The sequence below is a fragment of the Gopherus evgoodei genome, chromosome 8, assembly GCF_007399415.2.
Source record: "Gopherus evgoodei ecotype Sinaloan lineage chromosome 8, rGopEvg1_v1.p, whole genome shotgun sequence".
Lineage (NCBI taxonomy): Eukaryota > Metazoa > Chordata > Testudines > Testudinidae > Gopherus > Gopherus evgoodei.
This window is the reverse complement of record NC_044329.1, coordinates 40631346-40655230: the sequence shown is the minus strand read 5'-3', so window position 1 is coordinate 40655230 and position 23885 is coordinate 40631346. Positions and strand designations below refer to the sequence as shown.

The 23885-nt window shown below is 46.6% G+C and overlaps 1 long non-coding RNA gene across 1 annotated transcript; it reads left to right on the top strand.

Annotated features, from left to right (window-relative positions):
• Positions 1-9295: 9295 nt before the first annotated feature.
• On the top strand, positions 9296-15971 carry LOC115656861. The gene is made up of 3 exons (XR_004001770.1): positions 9296-9375; positions 10289-10296; positions 15960-15971. It is a non-coding gene; the product is annotated as an uncharacterized LOC115656861 (long non-coding RNA).
• Positions 15972-23885: the final 7914 nt, after the last annotated feature.

The window sequence follows — 23885 nt, the reverse complement described above, 5'->3', positions numbered from 1 at the left end:
TACTTTTAAATCTTGAGGGAGGGAAGTTTGTATGTGTGCTGTTAGTGTTTGGTTGTTGTTCACTCTGGGGGCTCAGAGGGACCAGACGTGCAACCAGGTTTCTCTCCAATCTCTCCTATACAGGCTCTTATAGATTCAGAATAGTGAGTACTTGATAGATAAAGGGAGTTAGGCTTATGTTTGTTTTCTTTATTTGCAAGTGTGTATTTGGCTGGAAGAAGTTCAAATGTGTATTTGGCTAAAAGGAGTTCAAATTGGTATTTTGCTGAAAAGATTTTAATTTGTACTTGTATACTTAGGCTGGGAGGGTATTCCCAGTGTCTATAGCTGAAAGACCCTGTACCTATTCCATTTTCTAAAATTTACAAAGATAATTTTTACTGTTTTTTCTTTCTTTAATTAAAAGCTTTTCTTGTTTAAGAACCTAATTTTTTTTTTATTCTGGTGAGACCCCAGGGGACTGGGTCTGGATTCACCAGGAAATTGGTGGGGAGAAAGGAGGGAAGGGGGAGAGAGAGGCTAAATTCTCTCTGTGTTAGGATTACTGTCTCTCTCAGGGAGAATCTGGGAGGGGAAAAGAGAAGGAGGGAGGAAGGTGAATTGTCCTCTCTGTTTTGTGATTCAAGGCGTTTGAATCACACAGTGATCTTCCAGGGTAACCCAGGCAGGGGAAGCCTGGGAGAGGCAACGGTGAGGGAAAGTTTTACTTTCCTTGTGTTAAGATCCAGAGGGTCTGGGTCTTGGGGGTCCCTGGGCAAGGTTTTGTGGGGACCAGAGTGTACCAGGCACTGGAATTCCTGGTTGGTGGCAGCGCTACAGGTTCTAAGCTGGTAATTGAGCTTAGAGGAATTCATGCTGCTACCCCTTCTTTTGGACGCTAAGGTTCAGAGTGGGGAATTGTACCATGACAAACTGATATTTAGGGTTACTCTAGTGACTGCTTTAACTCTTGTACACTCTATATAATAAGAACATTACAATTAAAGGGTGGAAATGACCAGATAGGGTAATGTATCAAAAGATCTCATAATCCTTCCAGTTTGTATGTTCAGCTAACAAAATACTGACATATAAAAATTCACCTTACTTATTTCACAAAGCTCCTTAACTCTGACCCACAGAGTGCACCAATGACCTGATGAGAAGGGAGGTACATAGCTCTGGTGAGATAGCTTCTGAAATAGGATGATCACTTCTGAGCACCTCAGACTGGAAAGATATTTGACAACATGCAGGGAGTTCAGAAAGGAGCAAGAGGAATAAGCAGGGGCCAGAGGGACTGATGTGAGAGGCAAGATTAGAGGAATTAAATAAGTCCACTTTGGCTAAAGTAGAAGTGGGGACAGGATATCTGTTTTCAAGGAACGGAAGGCTATAAGCACCAAGGAGGGAGGGGAATTCTTTAGGGTGGCATTAGGGGATTGAAGACAGACATAATGGGATGAACCTGAGAAAAGGAAAAGCTCTAGAGATCTGCTATAGGAATTATTTGGGGACAGTTCCCTGGCCTGTGTTATACAGGAGGTCAGATTGGAGAATCACAGTGGAATCTCCTGATCTTGGACTCTATGAATCTGTGCACATGTTGGTGACTAGCATCATTGATGCCATTGATTTATATGGGGCCTTGGATCCAAAGTGCTGGGTGAGAGTAGCTGCCATGTGCTTTCTGCCCAGGGCAGGTGCAGGCAGCCATGCTGCAAGAAGACCAGCAATAACTGTGGAAATCCACTCATAGCCCAGGGGAGCATGTCACATCCAGTGCTCTTCCCCAGTCCCAGTTCCACCCATCAGAGGCACAGAGCCTTGATCCTGTGGGTCTGGCTGCAAAAGGGAAGCATTCAGTGGAGTTGCTGCTCTTCTTCCACTCTAGTGAATATAGCCCCTGCTGCACTCAGTGGAGCTTGCAAACATGCTTGGTTACGGATGTCCACCTCCCCTGTGAACTGCTGTGCTATTGCTGAATAGTCACCGAGCCATCTGAATGAGTAATATTCAGATTCAGGACAGTTAACACTGTTCACATTGAGTGTTCGCTGTGTCTACTGTGAGCTGAGTTGGTTGGTCAGTCAATCAGTCACCTAAGTCACATGGTGTTTCTGCTTCTTAATTAGATGACTGAAATTTTTAAATAGGAGGATAACAAGAATAGCAAATTACAAGTAATGAGCAGTGAATAGCGAGACATGAAGGGCCTATAGCGAATAGGGCACATTTCCAGCCAAACAATCCTTGAAGGTAGAACCCATGAAGATTTGTGAAGATTTCCATGAATACTCATAGATAATGAGTAATGGGAGCCCATGATTCCCAGCAAACTGACCAGGCAGTTCAGACTCGTGAATGTATTCATGAACCAGATTTCATATGACAGTGCACCCCATATTCTTCACAATGATATTATGATATGGTTGTAGCATAATTATGATGCATTTTATGCAAGATGAGTTATGTGAGATGTCACTGAAAATATTATGTTTGATTAATATGATTATCCTATTTGTACGCATGTATAATTTTTGTATCTGAAATTATAAATAGTGACTAGGTATCTGTACTTCAAAGTAGTTACAGCTGGGTAATGGCCACTAGACAAGATGCTTTTAGTCTAAATAGTTGGTTGTACAGGGCCTATTCAGGGTAATGGGTCATTAAAAATAACAATAAGCCTTAGGAGAGGCTTATCTCCTACCTGGTAAGCCTTCCTGAGAAGGCTTCAGATAACCTGTGAGTGATGGCTCCCATGACTTTAGAAGGACATGTGACCAGGCCACATGATGCTGGACTCAATCTTGGGATATCAGTATTTTTCCACAAACTGGTCTGGGAGCCAAGCTTTGGGAACAAAGGGTTCCCACCATATGCAAAAGCTATATAAGTCAGGGAATGACATCATCTGGGGTTCTTCACTCCCCACACAAGAAGACTCCTGGAAACGTGTGAGGACTGAATTGGGCGAAGTGCTAGACCTAGGGTAAAGGGATTTCTAGCCCGTATATAAAACACCTGGGGATTCCAAGCTGTAAAGAAAGTGCAGCTTGCCCCTTAAGAATCTGAAGCTGGCTTGTATCATCTCTTAGGGTGAGACTCTGCTAATTCATATCCAATCTATCTACTATATTAAACTTAGTTTGAGTTTTTTGTTTATTTGCTAGGCAGTCTGCTTTGACCTGTTTGCTATCCCTTAAAATCTATCTTTTGTAGTTAATAAACTTGTTTTTTGTTTAATCTAAACCAGTGAGCTTTGACTGGAGTGCTTGGGGAAAATCTCTGCTTTGTTACCGTAAGTGTGCATCGTTCTATTCACATTGAGGGAGAGGCAGACCGGGTATTAAACCCATATACTGGCCAGATTTGACCAGGGTAGGATGGTGCTGCTGTGGGGCCCCAACCTGGGAAGCTGGTGGTTAGAGAGTCTGTGTGTAACTGCAGCTGGGTGGGGGACCTGTATGAATGCTGGTGAAAGTGCAAGCTGGAGGGTTTTGCAGCTTGTCACAGCAATACAGTGTGAGAGGGAGCCCAGGGTCAGAGGGCTCAGTGGTACTCCATTTCTAGGTGGCACCCTGGGAGGAACCTGTCACACTCACCATTCAGCAAAGTCTATACTCAGAGGAGAGTAGCAACTGGCCCATACAAAGGCCAAGCTAACCTGAGCTAGGCCTTGAGGGGTTGCAGGGTCTGTGTGTTGGGGAAGGGCTGAACACAGAGTAAAGTGTAGATGAGGGTTGGTAAGGGTGATAGATGTGTGGGGGGTAGGGGCTCTCCCCTGTGTGACAGCTGGGGGCTAGGCATGTGGCTGTGGCTTTTGGACGTACAATTTAAAGCTGTCAGTGGAATTTGTTTTCATTTTCCATTCTACCTGTAGATTCAAAAATTTGCAATAAATTACAGAAATTAAATTTTAAGCTCACTATGGAAGGATAATGAATCTGAAATGTGATTTTTTTTATTTTATTTTATTTTTTGTAAAATTACATTCTTTCAAATGCTTAGGTTCAGGGAACACTAGCTCATAAGTGAAGTACACAAAAAACCACAATCAAAATGACCTATACAAAACATAAAGACGAGTTAATAGGATTGCTGTGAATTATAAAGGGAGTGGGTGTCGAACAGCACAAGTGGGCTTGAAATGGGCCATTTATAATCTCCAATTCCATTAACAAATTTTAATATAGTCTTTGAGGGTAGGAAGCAGTCGTTAATAAAACTTTAAATTAAAGCGTGCTAGCTGTCGGATTAGATCATTAAAATTGCAGGGTAGTGGCGGCTGGCTGGCTCTGCAGCAGAGACAGCATCGCTAAACCGACAGTTTTGCGCCAATGAAATAATTCCAAAGCAAATAGAAAAAGGAATAAAACAATTTTATACGTGTGAATTATGATTCTATATGCTGTGTAAAGAAGAGAGAAATGTAATCATTTTTCATCAGCTCTGGGTGCAATCAATGTTGCAAGTCCATGAGACAAAACACGGAGGCAGGAAGATGCCTAGGATGGGTAGGCAGCAGGCCATGCAGACTGACAGGCACAATGCTTGTATTCTGGGGCAGGGGATCTTTCAGAGGTCCCAGATGATTCTAAACTGGGGGTGAATTTTCTTGCCTTGGCCTGGAGAGCAGACCTGGGGTTTGGAGTGCTCAGGGAAAGGCAGTCACCCAGAGCCTAGAACACAACCTGCCCCACTTGAGCCCAATCCAATGCTCTATCCACTAGGCCACATGTGTGCTGAGCTGAGCTGTGGCCACTCCAAGCTGCACTGCTGGTGCAAATCAGCCCTGGGGTCAAAATCACCATCCCAAGGAGGAACACTTGTGCAGTGCATCTTTTCTGGTTGGTTTAGAGCAGGGGTTCTCAAACTGGGAGTTGGAACCTGTAGAGGTGTGCGACCAGGGCTCGACCCTCTCGGAGAGGAGCCACACCGGCCCACTACACGTGGTCAGGTCCGGCCCTTGGCTTCAGGGCTACGTGACAATGCACAGTTACTTGGGGGCTCAGGCCTTCTGCTGCAAGGCGGAGCAACAATACACAGTCAGTTAAGAACTCAGGCCTTTGGCTGCAAGGCTGAGTAACAATATACAGTCAATAGGGAGCTCAGGCCCTCTACTGCAGGGTGGAGCGACAAGACACAGTCAATCAGGAGCTCAGGTCCTCTGCTGCAAGGCTGAGCAACAATATACAGTCAATTGAGAGTTCAGGCCCTCTGCTGCAGAGCAGCAATGCACAGTTAATGAGGAGCTCAAGCCCTCTGTCTCAGGGCTGGGCAACAATATACAGTCAATTGGTAGCTCAAGCCCTCTGTGTCAGGGCTGGGCAACAATATACAGACATTTGGGAGCTCAGGCCCTCTGTCTCAGGGCTGAGCAACAATACACAGTCAATTAGGATAAAGCCCAGGCCCTGGCTCAGGGCGGGGCAACACTCAGGTCCGGGCTCAGGCCCTTCAGGAGGGGCTAGCCGGGATGGCCTGCTCAGGCCAGGGAGAGGGGAAGTCTGCCACCCTTGGAAGGGTGGCGGGGGGAACGCAGGCTCTCCCACTCCACTGCGTTCCAGCCCGGGGCCCTAGTAGCGGCTATCACCACTGACGGTCAGTGGGGATCCTGACCGCAACACAGTGACATAGGTTCAGGTAAATCTGCAGCCTGACTGGGGTCATCTGCCCCCAGGCTACTTCCAAATTCCCCCTCTGGGCCTACCTGGTCCGTGGTGTCCACTCCCGGGAAGTCCAACAGCATGGGCTCCTCCTGGCCGGGGCTGGGTGGTAGGTCTGGCAGCTCCTCTGGGAAATCCGGCCAGGCTTGCTCCAGGGGTTTCTTGGGGTAACAGCAGGGTTGGGGAAGCTCCAGCAGCTCCTCCGAATAGCAGGCGCGGGGAAGCTCTGGCGGCTCCTCCCAGTAGCGGGCGCGGGGAAGCTCCGGCAGCTCCTCCCAGTAGCGGGCGCGGGGAAGCTCCGGCCAGTCAGGGCAACTGCCCTGGGCCCCCAGCGGCTTCCCAGTCCTGAGCTCCCTGTGGCAGGTCTGCTCCCGGCTGTGGCTGGGCTCTGACTGAGCTCTGATGGCTGGCTTTTGTGCTTCCGGGTCGTGCCTGACCCTCTGAGGAGCGGGCTCACTGCCCTGTAGCCCCACCCACTCAGGCATCCAGCGGGGCTCGCCCTCTCCTAGGCAGGAGGGGAGCCACACCGGCCCACTACAGAACCCTTCAGGGGGTCATGATGTTATGACATGGGGGATGCAAGCTGTCACCCTCCACCCCAAACCCTGCTTTGGCTCCAGCATTTATAATGATGTTAAATATACAAAAAATGTTTTTAATTTATAAGGGGGGGTCGCACTCAGGCTTGCTGTATGTAAGGGGTCACCAGTATGAAAGTTTGAGAACCACTGGTTAAGAGCTACTGCATTGGCTCATACATCACTCCCCTGCTGCTGGCACAGGGGCATAGCCATGGCTAGCAGTCAATGCAGTGGGGCTGGAAGGGGACTTTAATATGAGGCTGAGGGCTCTGGACAAGGCACCCATGACAGACCTATACAATCAACTAACAGAAATATTAGACACCCAAGAAGACCCCAGCCCCCCAAACTGTGTCCTAGGGGGTCTCCTGAAAAATGTGTTGGTCACACCATTAAGGGTCGGCTGACACTGGAGTCAGGAGGTGAAATTGCAACATGTGCAGACAGACCTGCGCTAGCTTAGATCAAAGGTCAGCTGTGGCAGCACAGGCTGTGGGCCTGGACAACATACCCAAGGTCCTGGTTCACTTCTCTAGTGTCTCAAGCTAGCTTTGTTCTAAGCTTGCTCAGGTAAATCAACATGTGCTGCAATTATGCCTCTCAACTGGAGCACAGACAGGTCCAGAGTGTCACAACCTGTGTAGTAGTGGAGCAGAGAGCAGGAGGGAGCAGTGTCCTACCTGCTGCCTCTCAAAAAGCAAGAGCTTTTTAATCATCATAATGGCCCCACAGAATGATAGGTTTTCAATCAAGTTAGCTTAACTAGATGGAAACTCCACATTACCACTTGTGGACACCGATAACACCTTTACATTCATTTGAGCTGGTCAAGTTGTAGCCTAGGCTAGAACATGACCAACTGTAATCAGTTAAGAGGCGCTAGTCTGCATCTATACTCTGGAAAAGATGGAGCATGGGTTGGGAGTTAGCAAGGCCCGACCTGAACTTGACCAGTTTGCTGAGAGTGTGATAATCAGAAATGTTGACATGAAAATGGTTTGATATCTGGAGACTGGCTTCTAATAATGACTGCTGGGAATCGAGTCACATTAGCAAGAAGCAGTTCACAGCCTGGAGCTTGAAGAAGATGCTCAGTAATTTCTTACTTTACCCACAATATTTCACCATCCTCTCTGTTATGCCATCTTACCTCCTTGGCTTGGTAAATACTCCTGATGCAAAATGTCCCCGCATCACCTCTGCCTCTCATTTGGTACACAGGGAGGTCAGGCCATATCACATGAGTTGAGCAATAGGTCCTATTTCCCTGCTCCATCCTCATTTGAAGGTTGCCTAGAAAGCCCTGAGAGTTTAAACCAAGAGTTTAGGGATCCTTTGCTTTATGTAGATCTGTTTCATCTTGGTAGTCACCTATCATCACAAAAGGCTCCAGTGCTCCATGAGTCTCAAACGTCCCTCTCTACCACTAGCACATCCATGGGCTGTTCTCCCAAATGAGCTGGGTTTGTCATTCACTTGTGATATACATTAGAAGGGTCTCCATGAAGATGCCCTGTACTGATTCTTCAGTTCTCATCCTAGATCTTTGATTTTATTACTCGTCTTTTACTTGTCTCTTTTCCTAATTCCCAACATGCCTCAGGATAGCCATTGTGCTGTACCCAAGAGACAGCAGGTACCATCCTGTACTCTGTGTCTAGATGGCAGATCTCTTCAGCCAGGTCCCTTACTATAAAGTCATCATGCAAGTTCACTTGCCTCTTCATCTTTTGCTGCTCCTTTTCAGTGCCTGCCTCTTGATCACTGGCTGTGGAGCTGACCTACTGATCTCCTTTATGGTCCTCTCAGCTTAAACCTTCACTTTATAAAGGCAGAATATGTATTACATGTTCCTCTCACTTTTCCTTCTGCTATTTCTACTTCTTCTGCTGTTGGCTAATGCCACTTTCTCCTATCTTCCTTCATGCTTCTCCCTATTCCAGGTTTGAAACCTACCATGACTCTCCCAGATCTGCTTCTGTCTGTACTCTGTCTGATCTGCCCTCTCTCAGCAACTTCCATGGCTGTTCCAGCCTCCACCTTCTCCAGAATGGAATCAGCTCACCATTCATATGCACAGTGTGTCACATTCTGGGTCTTCACTCATTCCTATGAAAATCTAACTTGTTCCACATGGAACAGCCAGGATAAGAAGAGAACAAAAATGAAAAATTCCTGGATCATCTCTGTAGGTACTTGAAACCAAAGGATGCTCAGACAAAAGGTCCCTAAATCGCATACAGGACAACATTATAAGGACTCCTAAGAACTGGCATTGGGGAGTGTGACTTTGGGCAGGACATATGCTACAGCCACCTGGGAAAATGGCTCTTCCTAGTCTGGAGGGCTGGGGATGCTAGCAACTTGGAAGAAAACTGCAAAGATTGTAACTTGCTAACATTAAGCTGTAGTCACTAGAAAGCCTGTTTTTGTTTGTTTGTTTTTTGTTTGTTTTTTTTGTAACCAGACCTGTCTATTTTTCTCTTGCTTATGATCATTTAAAGCTCTGCTCTTTGATATTAAACTTATTCTTGTTTTATTTCAAAACTGTCTCAGTGCTGGGCGTTAGAGTGAAGTGTGAGTCTTTAGCTCACCTGCCAGGGTGATGTGTGCCCGGTCTCTTAGCATGCAGTGAACCTATTCATTTCTGTAAGGGCTTGGCTACACTGGCACTTTATACTGCAATAAAGCCACCCAGAGTGCTCTACCTTACTCCTCGTCCACACTGGCAGGGCACATAGAGTGCTCTGACTCCCTGGCTAGAGCGCTCCTGGTACTCCACCTCCGTGAGAGGGATAACGGCTGTTACATATTGGCTGAGATGCCCCAGAGCCAGTGTAAATGGGGAGTTAAGTTACAGTGTTCTGACTGACCTCCAGAAACGTCCCATAATCCCACTTAAGTCAAGTGGTCTCTCTTCTCTTTGTTGTGAAATCAGCTGAGGAATGCAGAAGTGCCTTTTCAAAGCTCCGTTTCAGACAGCGGCTGCTTATCTACAATGGGGCAAAGCAAACATTTACTGAGTGAGTGAGTGAGAGGCAGGGGGGCTAGGGAGATCTGAACTTACAAGACAGTGTGTTGACACACTCTCAACACTCCAAAAACCCATTCTCTCTCTCCCCCCACATACGAACAAATCTACAGTAAATATGTTCTTAAAATTAGCATGTGCTGGGTCATTATCTGAGACTGTTATAACATGAAATATATGGCAGAAGGTGGGTAAAACACTGAGAAGGAGACATACAATTCTCCCCCAAGGAGTGTCGTCAAAAATTAAATTAACGCATTTTTTGTTTTAATGAGCGTCATCAGCATGGATGCATGTCCTCAGGAATGGTGGATGGAGCATGAAGGGACATACAAATGTTTAGCATATGTGGCACATAAATACTTGGCAATGCCAGCTACAAAAATGCCATGCAAATGCCTGTTCTCACTTTCTGGTGCCATTGTAAATAAGAAGAGGGCAGCGTTATCTCCTGTAAATGTAAACAAACTTGTTTGTCCTAGCGATTGGCTGAACAAGAAGTAGGATTGAGTGAACTTGTAGGCACTGAAGTTTTACATTGTTTTGTTTTTGAGTGCAGTTATGTAACAAAAAAAATCTACATTTGTAAGTTACACTTTCACGATAAAGAGATTGCACTACAGTACTTGTATGAGGTGAACTGAAAAATAAAATTTTTTGTTTATCATTTTTACAGTGCAAATATTTATAATAAAAAATAATATATGCTTTGATTTCAATTACAACAGAGAATATAATGTATATGAAAATGTAGAAAACCATCCACAATGTTTAATAAATTTCAATTGGTATTCTATTGCTTAACAGTGCAATTAAAACTTCAGTTAATCACAATTATTTTTTTAATCGTGATTATATTTTTGAGTTAATCACATGAGTTGACTGTGATTAATCAACAGCCCTACTGCATACATTTAGGAACAAAGAATTCAAGCCACACTTACCAGATGGGGGACTCTGTTCTGGGAAGCGGTGACTGAAAAAGATTTGGGGTAAGGAGAGGTGGATAATCAGCTGAACATGAGCTCCCAGTGTGACATTATGGCCAAAAAGGATAATGCAATCTTTGGGTGCATAAATAGGGGAAACTCAAGTAGGAGCAAAGAGGTTATTTTACCTCTGTATCTGACATTGATGTCATTGCTTCTGGAATACTGTTTCTGGTTCTGATGTCCGCAATTCAAGAAGGATGTTGATAAATTGGAGAGGAGTCAGAGAAGAGCCATGAGAATGATTAAAGGATTAGAAAACCTGTTATATAGTGATAGACTCAGGAAGCTCAATCTATTTAGCTTAACAAAGAGAGGGGTAACGGGTGACTTGATCAGTCTGTAAGTGCCTACATGGGGAACAAATATTTGACAATGGGCTCTTCAATCTAGAGAGAAAAGCTTAACACGATCCAGTGGCCTGAACCTAGGCAGTTTCACACTGGAAATAAGACATACATTTTTAGTAGTGAGGGTAGTCAAACATTGGAACAATTGACCAAGGGTGGTGATGGATGCCAATTTTTTAATCAAGATTGGATGTTTTTCTAACAGTTCTGCTCTAGGAATTATGTGGGGGAGTTCTCTGGCCTGTGTTGTACATAAGGTCAGACTAGATGATCACAATGGTCCCTCCTGGCCTTGGAATCGATGAATCATGGCTCCCCACCCAAGTGGGCATGGGTGATAATGCAAAGTGAAGACTCTGCAGCGAGACATAGTAGCAGAGCTGAATGGACTCCAGGGAGTTCCTGCCTACCGAGCACCTCAATCAAACTGAATCACTAGCTGGGTCAGGTGGTGACACCTGGACCAGCTGCCTTGGGACTGGAGACAGAGCCCCAGAGACATTTAGATGCTGTTTTTTCTGATCCCAGCCATGAATGGGGATTGATGGATGGGTGAGGAGGGGTACTCACTGTCAGGGTGGGATGGACAACATTACTGGAAGCAGGAGGGGAACAACAGATAAGAATGGCCATACTGGGCAGACCAAAGGTCCATCTAGCCCAGGATCCTGTTTTGCAACAGTGGCCAATGCCAAGTTCCCTAGAGGGAATAAACAGAACAGGTAATCATCAAGTATTTCAACCCGTTGCCCATTCCCAGCTTCTGGAAAACAGAGGATGGGGGACCATCCTTGCCCATCCTGGCTAATAGCCACTGATGGTCCTATCCTCCACAAACTTATCTAGTTCTTTTTTGAACCCCATTATAGATTTGGCCTTCACAACATCCCCTGGCAATGAGTTGACTGTGCATTGTGTGAAGAAGTACTTCCTTTTGTTTGTTTTAAACCTGCTGCCTAGGGTGGCCCCTAGTTCTTGTGTTATGAGAAGGAGGAAATAACACTTCCTTATTTATTTTCTCCACACCAACCATGATTTTATAGACCTCTATCATATCCTCCCGTAGTCTTCTTCTTTCCAGGCTGAAAAGTCCCATTTTTATTAATCTCTCCTTATACAGAAGCTGTTCCATACACCTAATCATTTTTGTTGCCCTTTTCTGAACCTTTTCCAATTCTAATATATCTTTCTGATATGGGGTGACCACATCTGCATGCAGTATTCAATATATGGGAGTACCATGTATTTATATATAGGCAATATGATATTTTCTCTCTTATTGTCTATCCCTTACTTAATGATTCCCAACATTATTTTCACTTTTTTGACTGCTGCTGCACATTGAGTGGATGTTTTCAGAGAACTATCCACAACTATCCACAATTAAGCACTGGAATGGGTTACCTAGGGAGGTGGTGGAAACTCCTTCCTTAGAGGTTTATAAAGTGGGCTTAAACTGGGCTTAAACTGCAGCAAGGGAGATTTAGGTTGGACATTAGGAAAAAGTTCCTAACTGTCAGGGTAGTTAAACACTGGAATGGATTGCCTAGGGAAGTTGTGGAATCTCCATCACTAGAGATATTTAAGAGTAGGTTAGATAAATGTCTATCAGGGATGGTCTAGACAGTATTTGGTCCTGCCATGAGGGCAGGGGACTGGACTCGATGACCTCTCGAGGTCCCTTCCAGTCCTAGAGTCTATGAGTCTATGAGTCTATAAAGTCAGAGTTGACAAAGCCCTGGCTGAGATGATTTAGTTGGGGATTGGTCCTGCTTTGAGCAGGGGGTTGGACTAGATCAGGGGTAGGCAACCTCTGACACGTGTGCCGAAGGCGGCACACGAGCTGATTTTCAGTGGCACTCACACTGCCCGGATCTGGCCACCAGTCCAGGGGGCTCTGCATTTTAATTTAATTTTAAATTAAGTATCTTAAAAATTTAAAAAACCTTATTTACTTTACATACAACAATAGTTTAGTTATATATTATAGACTTATAGAAAGAGACCTTCTAAAAACGTTAAAATGTGTTACCGGCATGTGAAACCTTATATTAGAGTAAATAAATGAAGACTCTGCACACCACTTCTGAAAAGCTGCCGACCGCTGGACTAGATGATCTCCTGAGGTCCCTTCCAACCCTGATATTCTTTGATTCTATGATTCTGTGAATGACTTCAAGATCTGTTTCTTGAGTGGTAACAGCTAATTTAGACCCCATATGTGTAATTGGGATTATGTTTTCCAATGTGCATTACTTTGCATTTATTGACATTGAATTTCATCTGCCATTTTGTTGCCCAGTCACTCAGTTTTTAGAAGTCCTTTTGTAGCTCTTTGCAGTCTGCTTGAGACTTAACTATTTTGAGTAGTTTTATATCATCTGTAAATTTTGCCACCTCATTGTTTACCCCTTTTTTCATATAATTTATGAATATGTTGAATAGGACTTGGCCCAATACAGACCCCTGGCAGACACCACTATTTACCTGTCTCCATTCTGAAAACTGACCATTTATTCCTACTGAGCGTTCCCCTCTGGTGTTATCTGGGCCAGTGATCTGCTAGGTTACTCCAATCCTTGACTCTGGGAGACAGCCTTACCCTGCTCTACTATGAGAACCCTCACTCCTGGGCTGTTCATGCACAGCCTTTGCCATGTAAGCTGCTCTCAGCTACTTGCAACTGGATGACACTAGCAAATATCTCTGGTGCCAGACACAATGCTTGGAACTTCCATCTTGCAGTGTGCAGTTATGCCCGCTGGACACTGCAAGCTTATATGAGTTCATCAATTTAACAAAGAAATGGATATGTACCAGGCTTGTTATCCCAAGGGGAGTCTCTGGCATGCTTCAAACCAAATGCACTGCTTCAGGTAGAATAAACAAACACATTTATTAACTATAAAGATAGATTTTAAGTGATAAATCAAAGCATAAAAATTTAGATTTGGGCAAATGAAATAAAAACAAAATGCATTCTAAACTGATCTTAATGTAAGCAGAGTCAGGATGAGCTCTACCCTGCCATTCGGTGGTGCATTGTGGCGAGTTGTGGAAAATAACTTCAGGGGCTGGTCTTGTTTGCATAGGCACACCCACCCCGCCTAACATGAGCCCACAGATGCCCAAATGGTCACTTTGGCTGCTGTGGGATCCCCAGTTTCTCTGTTATTGGGGCAGGAAGAATAAAGTGTTGTTACCCTGATTATGTGAATCAAGGCCAGTGGAACTGTTTTGTGACAGAGGGACTCATCATCAACTAAGTAGCACTCGCTAGACAAAGGACATAGGTTCCAAAACCCTGTGAATTGACAAGCTGGGGATAGGTATTTGATGCTTGTTGTCTCATTGATCTTTCTTCTAGGGCCTGAAACACTACTTGTATCTTCTCTCTCTGTTGAATAACAGAGCTAATTTTGATTCTGTCTAGTTACAGGTTGCTGTGCTGAATTCACTTTAGGCTAATGGTGCACCAGTACTGGGGTTCCCCTACTACAAGCTGAAATCACTAAAAAGCTAAAATTGTTAAGTGCTGAGATCACTGAGTGCTGTGTGAACTAGTAGGGAAGCCTGAAAGTCTATTGCTAAGTAGCTGGCAGAGTGGAGCAGTTTGTAGAATGGTTGAAACGGCCCATGGGCTGGTGAGCAGAGTGGAGCTGAGCAGTTTGCAGGATGGTTGGAGTGGCTCACAGGACAGCAAGTGGACTGAAGCAGGGCAGAGGGAAGCAGTTTGTGGGATGACTGGAGCGGCTCACGGGATGGCTGCTGGAGTGGAGTGGCTCATGGCGAAGGCTGCAGCAGAACCCCATGGAGAGGTGGGGCAGTTGGCCTTGGACCATGTAAGGTGTCCCTTAATATCCCATGTGCCCCTTTCCTCCCCCACATTTCCACCCAGGTTGCGGGGGGGGGGGGGGGGAAACTCTGCAGATAAACTTTTGAACTCTGGGGCTGCACTGACCAGGATAGAGACTTTTCGGTTGTTGGACTTTTGGGTGAGTTTTGGGTTGCTGGACTCAAGAGACTTTTGGGGTGATCTTTTGGGTTGTTAGACTTAAGACCCTGAGGGGAAAAGGACACTGCCAAACTTACTTAGGAGTGGGTCTTTTGCTCATGGTTTGTGTTATGAATCCTGTTTGTGGTGTTTCCCCAACATAATGCCACATTTTTTTCCTCCTTTATTAAAAGGATTTTGCTACACTCAGACTCTGTGCTTGCGAGAGGGGAAGTATTGCCTCTTACAGGTGCCCGGGGGGTGGTATGTAATTGTCCCAGGTTACTGGGTTGGGGCTCGAGCCGGTTTTGCATTGCGTTATTGAAACCAGAGCCATAACTAGGTATTTTTGCACCCGAGACAAGAATATAAAATTGCGCCCTCCCCCAGGGCTGGCTCTTTGGCAGCAATTCGGTGGCAGGTCACTCAGTTCCTTTCGGAAGGAAAGGCCTGTCGCCGAGCTGCCACCGAAGAATGGATGAAGCGGCAGCGGTAGAGCCTGTGATTTTGGGGAGTCAACTCATAAGTTTTGACTGTTTGGCTGGTAATGTTGCTTCCAATATGGTCTTTGGTTCCAGTCCAGTTCCAATCCAGAGAGGGACTCACAGGTTAAGGGAGGACGGAGGTGCTGGATATCAGCAGTGGCCACTAGGGATCAGCATGTGTCCTGAGAATGCTGGGAGTTCAGGCTTGCAGGGCAGGATAAGGGGTGGCAGGTTTGTAGAAATTTTGGTGGTGTCCAGAACCTGCCCCTGCCCAAACTCCGCCCCCCCACCCGCCCAAGGGTCTGGGAGGGAGTTTCAGTGAGGGAGGAGATCTGGAGTGCAGGCCTTAGGCTGGGGCAGGGGATTGGGGTTCAGGGCATGGGATTGGAGGGGGTGTGGAGGGAGGGGGTACAGATTCTAGGAGGGAGTTTGGGGATGGGAGGGGTGCAGAGGGATGGGTGCAGGGGTGAGGGATGTGGGTTGTGGCTGCAGATGAGGGGCTTGGAGTGTAGGAGGGGCTCAGGGTGAGAGTAGGGGTGAGGGCTCTGTCTGGGGCTGGGAATGGGAAATTTGGAGTGTGAGAGGGGGTCAGGGTTGGGGACGGGGTAGAAGTGTGGGGGGTGAGGGCTCTGGCTGGAACTGGAGATAAGATGTTTGGGACCCTAGAGGGGTTCAGACAGAGGGTTGAGGGTGCAGTGGTGGGATGAAAGCTCTGACTGAAGGTTTGGGCTCTGGGGTGAGGCAGGGCTGGGGATGAGTTTGGGGTGCAGGCAGGCTGCTCCGGGACAAGGACCAGAGAGGAGGACTCCCCTCAGCCCTTTCCTTGCCAGCAGCAGCAAGCTCTGGGGGAGGAGCCCTCCTTTCCAGCCCCCCCGTAGCACACTCACCCCGCTTTCACTGCATGTGCTCCTAGGGCCTCTCTCAGATCCAGGAATCTCCCTTGCCTCCCCCGTGGTGGTGGGTTCCGGGGGGTGCTGTGTGTGCCTCCTCCCCTACTGTTGCCCCTGACTGTAGCCTCGCTGGGGGTGAGGGATGGGGCTGCCTCCTTGCCCAGCATGGGGCAGGAGCCATGACTGTAGGCAGGGGGATCCCCTGTGCTGCTGGAGGATCCCACTGGAAAATGAAAGGGTCTGAGGGGGAAGGGCAGGCTCAGAGTCAGTCTGGCAGTGAGATGGGGGACACTAGGCCCCTGCAGCAGCAGTTGCTACAGGGAGGACTCATGGACCTGCTCTGCTCCAGGCTTGGAAGAGTGCAGGGGAAGCAAGTCGGGGCTGGAGGACGCTCGGGGGAGGCATAGGGGGGCGGAAGGTGGGGTGGGGGGGAGAGCACCTGGGTTATAAATATCTCTGTGCCAGCCAGCAGCTTTTTTTTTTTTTCCCTTTTTCTCCACCACTTTTGCACTCTTCGGCTTTGTATGCCTGAGGCAAGCCTCACTCGCCTTGCCCTTGTTACGGCACTGATTGAAACAGAACCCCTAGATACTGAACCCGGCCCTTGTTGCTGCCAACTCAGACGGGCAGAAGGGTTACGTTAACACTTTCAGTGCCCTTACAAATGTAGATGCTTCTCACCACAGACTGGCTGGTTGCTCTTAAGTCTGGCTCTCCCCTTTGATCAGTTCTTCAGTCACTTGGTGGAGGTGGTGTCTGTAGATGTAGGTGGAAGAGAAAGAAAGCATGGCAAAAGTCTCTCTTTTTTATCATGTCCCTTCTTCCTTCTTGGCTCTCCCTGCCGCTTCAGAGTCAGGTGAGCCTTACCTCATTGCAGCTGCAAACTGACCTAAGAAAGGGGGTGACTCCCTCAAGAGTCTAACAGATTCTTTTGTTGCTGCCTAGGCCAACGTCTTTTGTTCCTGTGAGGCTGGGCTGGGTTTGTGCCATACATGCCCTGATGAGGTGTGAACTGCCTCTTCCTTCTTGGAGAGTTTTTGTCTGGCAGTGAGGACACATTTTCAGCCTCATAATTACCTACATGAAATTATAACCTATAACATTACTATAACAATGTTCACTGCGTCATGAGCCTTCTGAAGACACCCAACATGACAAACTTTGCATTGGATACCACACAATCATTTTACAAGGATGAACATCGGGGCGCTGGGTGTTCCCTTGAGGTACACAGTGTGACACCTAGTCTTTGTTTTCTATCATTTAATCAGTTACCAATCCATGAGAGGACCTTCCCTCTTATCCCATGACAACTTACTTTGCTTAAGATCCTTTGGTGAGGGACCTTGTCAAAGGCTTTCTGAAAATCTGAGTACACTATACCTACTGGATCCCCCTTTTTGAACCCTGTGATGATGCGGTTCTGGTGGGACCCAACTGAGACTGCCAGTTCAGGACCAATTGCTTAAAAAGGGCAGTTACAGCCCAAGGCTGGGGTTTTTCCACCTCGAAGGCAAACCAAACCAGACAGACAAAGAGGCCTTTGGTTTCACCCCACTGGCTAACCACAAGTCACACAAGCAATTTCCTTAGACACTCCAGTCTCCCAGTATCACCACCAGTGCCACTCGTCCTGGGGATGAATGATTATGAAAACCAACCCCCAATAAAAGATAAAGGTTCTCTTGATCCCAAAGAATCCAGCCCCAGACCCAGGTCAATATGCACATCAGATCTTACCCACAAATCACGCTGTTGCCAATCCTTTAGAATAAAAAATCTAAAGGTTTATTCATAAAAGGAAAAAGTTTATGGATGACACAAAGCTGGGGGGGTATTGCTAACACGGAGAAGGACCGGGATATCATACAGGAAGATCTGGACGACCTTGTAAACTGGAGTAATAGTAATAGGATGAAATTTAATAGTGAAAAGTGCAAGGTCATGCACTTAGGGATTAATAATAAGAACTTTAGATATAGATTGGGGATGCATCAGTTGGAAGCAACAGAGGAGGAGAAGGACCTTGTGTCATAACATTTTTTCCCATATCTGGACCTTAGCGTCCAAAATATGGGTGTTAGCATGAAAACCTCCAAGGTTAGTTACCAGCTTGGACCTAGTATCGCTGCCACCTGCTAAGAATTATACAGTGCCTAGCTCACTGTAGTCTCCCCAAAACCTTCCGTGGGGGACCCCCAAACTCAGATGCCTTGAATCTTACAACAAAGGGAAATAACCCCTTCCCCTTGTTTCTTTGTTACTTCATCCCAGGCTCCCCTCCCTGGACGACCCTAGGAGATTCCCTGCTTCCAGTCCTGGAAACACAAGTACCGCGAGATCTAATCTCTCCCCCTCACCCAGAGGGTATGCAAAGTCAGGCTTAGTAAATCTAACACAAAGAGATTTTCCCCTTGACTTTTTCCTTCCACCAATTCCCTGGTGAGCTGCAGACTCAATTCCCTGGAGTCCCCGCTAAAGAAAAACTCCAACAGGTCTTGTGGAGAAGTTCACCTCTTCCACACCACCCTCTTTTTTCCCGTCATAGTAGACACCTTCATGTCACAAGCTGTAGACTTGCCTACAGCTGAACTGCCTGTCCAGTACAAAGGCTGGTCACGAATGTGGACTTTTGCAGTCTATGACAATTATTCCATCCCCATGCTAGTGGGGGAAGACTTGGCCAACCAGGTGAAGTGGGCCAAGAGAGTGGGAATGGTTACACGTAGCCAAACCAGGCAAGCTTCCAGACCCATTCCTCTTCCCGAGCCGTCCACAGACGCCCTGTCTGTGTTACCAGAGACCCAGACAGAGGTAGTGGACCCGGATTCCATGCCAACCACTGAAACAGCCACAGCACCTCCAGTCCCAGGCCCGGAACTGGAACAGCAGCCAGCACCAGCAATTGCAACCACATCTTCAAACTCAACGCCAGAGGGCGCCAGCGAGCCAGAACTGGTAGAATCAACAGACAGCCATACCCAAAAGGCTCAGCCAGAGCCTGAAATACCCGCAGGTGCACCAGCGGAGAGCAGTTCACCAGCAATGGAAACAACCCCATCACCTACATTGCTTTCAGAGGGACCGAGCCCAAGTCCCCAGTCTGAGGAAGAACTGGTGACCCCAGCCTCAAGGGAACAGTTCCAGACTGAGCAGGAAGCAGATGACAGCCTTCAGAAAGCTTGGGCGGCGGCACGGAGCACCCCACTGCCTCTCAGCACTTCTCACTGATCTCGGTTTGTTATAGACCAAGGACTTTTATACAAGGAGATTCTTTTTGGTGGACACCGGGAAGAATGGCAGCTGCAAAAACAGTTGGTGGTTCCAACTAAGTACCAGGGGAAGCTATTAAGCTTAGCCCATGATCATCCCAGTGGCCATGCTGGGGTGAACAGAACCAAAGACAGATTGGGGAAGTCCTTCCACTGGGAGGGGATGAGCAAGGACGTTCCCAAGTATGTCCAGTCTTGTGAGGTATGCCAAAGAGTGGGAAAGCCCCAAGACCAGGTCAAGGCCCCTCTCCAGCCACTCCCCATAATTGAGGTCCCATTTCAGCGAGTAGCTGTGGATATTCTGGGTCCTTTCCCAAAAAAGACACCCAGAGGAAAGCAGTACGTACTGACTTTCGTGGACTTTGCTACCCGATGGCCGGAAGCAGTAGCTCTAGGCAACACCAGGGCTAACGCTGTGTGTCAGGCCCTAACAGACATTTTTGCCAGGGTAGGTTGGCCCTCCGACATCCTTACAGATTCAGGATCTAATTTCCTGGCAGGGACCATGCAAAAACTGTGGGAAACTCATGGGGTGAACCACTTGGTTGCCACCCCGTACCACCATCAAACCAATGGCCTGGTGGAAAGGTTTAATGGAACTTTGGGGGCCATGATACGTAAATTTGTCAACGAACACTCCAATAATTGGGACCTAGTGTTGCAGCAGTTGCTTTTTGCCTACAGGGCTGTACCACATCCCAGTTTAGGGTTTTCACCATTTGAACTTGTGTATGGTCACAAGCTTAAGGGGCCATTACAGTTGGTGAAGCAGCAATGGGAGGGGTTTACGCCTTCTCCAGGGACTAACATTCTGGACTTTGTAAGCAACCTACAAAACACCCTCTGACACTCTTTAGCCCTTGCTAAAGAAAACCTAAAGGATGCTCAGGAAGAGCCAAAGGCCTGGTATGACAAACATAATAGAGAACGTTCCTTCAAGGGAGGAGACCAGGTTATGGTCTTGAAGGTGCAACAGGCCCATAAGATGGAAGCATCATGGGAAGGGCCATTCACGGTCCAAGAGCACCTGGGAACTGGGAACTACCTCATAGCATTTCCCAATTCCTCACTAAAGCCCAGAGTGTACCATGTTAATTCTCTCAAGCCTTTCTATTCCAGAAACTTACAGGTTTGTCAGTTTACAGTCCAGGGAGATGATGCTGAGTGGCCTGACGGTGTCTACTACGACAGGAAAAAAGACGTGGCGTGGAAGAGGTGAACCTCTCCACAACCCTGGAACATCTGCAGCGGCGACAAATCAAGGAGCTGTGCACTAGCTTCGCCCCATTGTTCTCAGCCACCCCAGGACGGACTGAATGGGCATACCACTCCATTGACACAGGTAATGCTCACCCCATTAGAACCCCACCCTACCGGGTGTCTCCTCACACCCAAGCTGCTATAGAACGAGAGATCCAGAACATGCTACAGATGGGTATAATCCGCTCATCTACCAGTGCATGGGCATCTCCAGTGGTTCTGGTACCCAAACCAGATGGGGAAATACACTTTTGTGTGGACTACCGTAAGCTAAATGCGGTAACTCGTCTGGACAACTATCCAATGCCACGCACCGATGAGCTATTGGAAAAGTTGGGATGGGCCCAGTTCATCTCTACAATAGACTTAACCAAGTACTGCTAAATGAACCTGCCAAGGAGAGGTCAGCATTCATCACCCATGCGGGGGTGTATGAATTTAATGTCCTTCCTTTCGGGCTGCGAAATGCACCCGCCACCTTCCAGAGACTGGTAGATGGTCTACTAGCAGGACTGGGAGAATTTGCAGTTGCCTACCTCGATGATGTGGCCATTTTTTCAGACTCCTGGCCCGAACACCTACTACACCTGGAAAAGGTCTTTGAGCGCATCAGGCAGGCCGGACTAACTGTTAAGGCCAAAAAGTGTCAAATAGGCCAAAACAGAGTGACTTACCTGGGACACCAGGTGGGTCGAGGAACCATAAACCCCCTACAGGCCAAGGTGGATGCTATCCAAAAGTGGCCTGTCCCAAGGTCAAAGAAACAGGTCCAATCCTTCTTAGGCTTGGCCGGGTACTACAGGCGATTTCTACCACACTACAGCCAAATCGCTGCCACACTGACTGACCTGACCAAAAAGACCCAGCCGAATGCAGTTAAGTGGACTGATGAGTGTCAAAAGGCCTTTACCCAACTTAAGGCAACACTCATGTCTGACCCTGTGCTCAGGGCCCCGGACTTTGACAAGCCATTCCTAGTAACCACGGATGCATCTGAGCGTGGTATATGAGCAGTTCTCATGCAGGAAGCAACGGATCACAACTTCCATCCTGTCGTGTTTCTCAGTAAGAAACTGTCTGAGAGGGAAAGTCACTGGTCAGTAAGTGAAAAGGAATGCTATGCCTTTGTGTACGCCCTGGAAAAGCTACGCCCATATGTTTGGGGACGGCGGTTCCAGCTACAAACTGACCATGCTGCGCTAAAGTGGCTTCATATTGCCAAGGGGAACAACAAGAAACTTCTTTGTTGGAGTTTAGCTCTCCAAGATTTTGATTTTGAAATTCAGCACATTTCAGGAGCTTCGAACAAAGTAGCTGATGCACTCTCCCGTGAAAGTTTCCAAGAATCCAGTAGTTAAAAAGTGTTCTTAAAATGTAAAAGTCTGTTAGTTATATACTTAGTGGTATAGGTAATGGTGCATGTGTTGTATTAATCTGTTTATTTTAAAGTTCTAGGAGGAAATCGCCACCAGTGAGGTTCCCCACTGTCTGCAATTTGGGGGGCATGTCATAAACAGATAGCTAAGGGTTAATGTCTCTTTCACCTGGAAAGGGGTAACAAAAAACACCTGACCAGAGGACCAATCAGGGAACAAGACTTTTTCAAATCTGGGTGGAGGGAAGTTTTGGGTGTCAGTTCTTTGTTCTTTGTCTTGGGTCTGACCCTCTCGGCTCTGAGAGTGATCTATCTGTCTCCTGGCTTTCTAATCTTCTGTTTCCAAGTTGTAAGTACAAGGATAGTAAGACAATAGGTTTATATTGTTTTTTTTGTATTTACATATGTGTAGTTGCTGGAATGTGTTAAATTGTATTCTTTTTGGATAAGGCTGTTTATTCATTTTTTTTCTTTTAAGCAATTGACCCTATATATTGTCATCTTATTACAGAGACTATTTTTAATGTCTTTTTCTTTTTTTTTTAATATAAAGCTTTCTTTTTAAGACCTGTTGGAGTTTTTCTTTAGTGGGGACTCCAGGGAATTGAGTCTGCAGCTCACCAGGGAATTGGTGGAAGGAAAAAAAATGAATAAACAGCCTTATCCAAAAAGAATACAATTTAACACATTTCAGCAACTACACATATGTAAATACAAAAAAAACAATATAAACCTATTGTCTTACTATCCTTGTACTTACAACTTGGAAACAGAAGATTAGAAAGCCAGGAGACAGAAAGATCACTCTCAGAGCCGAGAGGGTCAGACCCAAGACAAAGAACAAAGAACTCACACCCAAAACTTCCCTCCACCCAGATTTGAAAAAGTCTTGTTTCCTGATTGGTCCGCTGGTCAGGTGTTTTTTGTTACCCCTTTCCAGGTGAAAGAGACATTAACCCTTAGCTATCTGTTTATGACACCTTGGGGTATCGGTAGATCACAGGATGACTACGAGCCGCCAATGTGATATGGCCGTGAAAAAAGCTAATGCGGTTTTAGGATGCATCAGGCGAGGTATTTCCAGCAAAGATAAGGAGGTGTTAGTACCATTATATAAGGCACTGGTGAGACCCCACCTGGAATATTGTGTGCAGTTCTGGTCTCCCATATTTAAGAAGGATGAATTCAAACTGGAACAGGTTCAGAGACGGGCTACTAGGATGATCCAAGGAATGGAAAACCTGTCATATGAAAGGAGACTCAAAGAGCTTGGCTTATTTAGTCTAGCCAAAAGAAGGCTGAGGGGGGATATGCTTGCTCTTTATAAATATATCAGAGGGATTAATATTAGGGAGGGAGAGGAATTATTTAAACTTAGTACCAATGTAGATACAAGAACGAATGGGTATAAACTGGACACTAGGAAGTTTAGACTTGAAATTAGACGAAGGTTTCTAACCATTAGAGGAGTGAAGTTCTGGAACAGCCTTCCAAGGGGAGTAGTGGGGGCAAAAGACAAATCTGGCTTTAAGATTAAGCTTGAAAAGTTTACGGAAGGGATGGTATAATGGGAGAGCCTAATTTTGGCAATTGATCTTTGATTATCGCCAGATAAGTATGCCCAGTGGTTGGTGCTGGGATGTTGGATGGGATGGGATCTGAGTTACTGCAGAGAATTCATTTCTGAGTGAGTCTTGCCCACATGCTCAGGGTTTAGCTGATCGCCATATTTGGGGTCAGGAGGGAATTTTCCTCCAGGGCAGATTGGCAGAGGCCCTGGAGGTTTTTCGCCTTCCCCTGCAGCGTGGAGCACGGGTCACTTGCTGGTGGATTCTCTGCAGCTTGAGGTCTTCAAACCACAATTTGAAGACTCCAATAACTCAGGCATAGGCTAGGGGTTTGTTATAGAAGTGGATGGGTAGGGTTCTGTGGCCTGCTTTGTGCAGGGGGTCGGACTAGATGATCACATTGGTCCCTTCTGACCCTAGAATCTATGAATCTATGAAT